Source organism: Rhinolophus sinicus, linkage group LG09 (genome assembly GCF_036562045.2).
Source record: "Rhinolophus sinicus isolate RSC01 linkage group LG09, ASM3656204v1, whole genome shotgun sequence".
Lineage (NCBI taxonomy): Eukaryota > Metazoa > Chordata > Mammalia > Chiroptera > Rhinolophidae > Rhinolophus > Rhinolophus sinicus.
In genome coordinates, this window is record NC_133758.1 from 5,148,188 (window position 1) to 5,150,822 (window position 2,635).

Consider the following 2,635-nt stretch of genomic DNA (forward strand, 5'->3'; position numbering starts at 1 on the left):
GCCAACTCATCTAAATTTCTCTTATTATAAATCTGTCAAGAAATCGTTCTCATTGTTATTTGACTTCTAGACTATTTTTACCTCAGCAAAAATTTTATTTGAAAATATATCTGCATGCAAGGAGACACTCTGTCATGTGACCTTTAAGTACTACAGCCCTACAATTGTTTTAATTAAATAAATAACTTATTTTTAACTTCACCCTGTAGGTACACAGATAGACAAGGATTAGCACAAATATGAAATTAAATACTCTAGTTTAAAAGGCAGTTTTGCATTGTGTATATACACAATGGAATACTACTCGGCCATAAGATAAGATGAAATAGTGCCATTTGCGACAACATGGATGGATCTTGAGATCACTATGCTCGGCGAAATAAGTCAGACAGAAAAAGTCGAGAACCATATGATTTCACTGATATGTGGCATATAAAACTGAAAACAACAAAAGAACAAGACAAACAAATGAAGAAACAAAACTCATAGACACAGGTAACAGTTTAGTGGTTACCAGAGGGAAGGGGGGGAGGGGCGTAGTACATGAGGGTAAGGGGGATCAAATATATGGTGATGGAAAGAGAACTGATTGTGGGTGGTGAACACACATTGTGAGCTATAGATGATGTACTGCAGAATTGTATACCTGAAATCGATGTAACTGCTAATAATTGTCACCCCAATAAACTTTAATTAAAAAAAGGCAGTTTTGTTTTTCATTCTAAATAAACACATTGATATATTGGCTTTATAGATGTGTGTGTGTGTGTGGCATGGCTAATACAATCACGCTCCAGGATTAAAATCTGCTGTAGATGGGCCAGACTCTATAATGTGATAAATGTGCTGTGGTGATGCACTATCTCGTTTCATCACTACAGAGACAACCTCTAGAACTTTCTGTAGAAGAGTATACACACCCATGCCGCCATGATACCCTGGGATTCAAATTATGATATTGTGATTGTTCCAGTTAAGTTACCCATATGAAAAAAACTGAGGTTCAAAGTTCATATCCATCTTTATATCACTGGAAAAATCCTACCTGTTTTGGAATAAAGCCAAATTATTTTGTAAAGGACTTAGAGGCCATTAGTGCTTCTTCCATAGAAATGCAATGGCTGTCTTTTGTAGAACAACAATGAGATTTTTAAAAACATCTTTGTATTAGAAGTTGAAAACAACGACAAAATGCTTATTAAAAGAACAAACAACTTGTAAAGGAGACTCTTGAATTTATTTTATTGCAGAATTTTAACATCTTAACACCATTTAAAAAGCCTTGCCATAAAAAGCAAAGACCTCGTGAAATGTCGTTTACTTGCTGTGAATACAAGAATATGAAAAAGAGAAATGTGGACATTTATGCTGAATGCAGACATACAAGTCTACAAATTAAATTTTGTGTTAGAAAACTGTCCTACCATGAATTGAAAATATGCTTCAAGTTTTTCAGGAGGGGTGTTTGGCTGAGGAGATCAAGGGCAGAAATCCAGAATGCAGCAGAAAAGCAGAGACAGGCTCCATCCCATGAAAGTACAATAGAGAAAGTGGGGTTACCACCTAGGAAAGGTAACCCTAAACAAATGTCTTTTAACGGACCCTTTTATTTAAATGGGATATTTTATGTGATGCTTTTTGTAATCACAAACATCTTTACTTTATTTTACCCGTAGCCTACCTTTCTTCTCTCTTCCCTCTACTGTACCACTATCATTACCACAGGTCACCAACGTCAACAACAAGGTGCAGATCCTCCCAGAACTTTCTTCCAGCTTATATAACTGTGTGTTCTTTCATACACACACACACACACACACTTTTGTCATGTTTTATAAAAATAGAGTCACATTATGTTCAGTTGTGAATCCTGCTTTTCTCAATTATAAGTACATACCATGTTTCCCCAAAAATAAGACCAGGTCTTATAATAATTTTTGCTCCAAAGGACACATTAGGGCTTATGTTCAGGGGATGTCATCCTGAAAATTCATGCTAGGGCTTATTTTCTAGTTAGGTCTTATTTTTAGGGAAACATGTAAGAGAAATCCCTCCAAAACAAAATTACAGTTTTATTCATTCATTTTACTTTCTTCATAATGTTCATATATATATATATATATATATATATATATATATATATATATATATATATATATATATATATATTCTCCAGAACTTACGCACCCATAGGGGGTCCCTTAATTCAGTTTCAGTTTTTATTTGGGCTGAAATAAAGGTTATATGCCTGTCTTTATATAATGTTCCTACAGTTTATATGAGAACTGCTGATTAAGATTTTTTTATTTAAATAGATACTCCTGTATTACATTTAACTAAACTGCAATAATCAATCTTTAACCTAGCAATATAAAAAATTATTTTGTGTATATTCCAATGAATCAATAATGTTACCTTTAATTATTTTTAATATCTACTTTTACATAAATTTATCATTCGAGCTTCTCTACAAGTAGGGACCTAAACTTTAGTGAATTTCCTATTCATGTAATTTACCTACTTTCTTATTGATTCATTTGTGTGTTTTTCATCAACTTGTGAGAGCACTTTGCAGGTTATTACTATTATTATTATTATTATTAATGTTAAAGCTTTATGTGTTGCATGTACTACA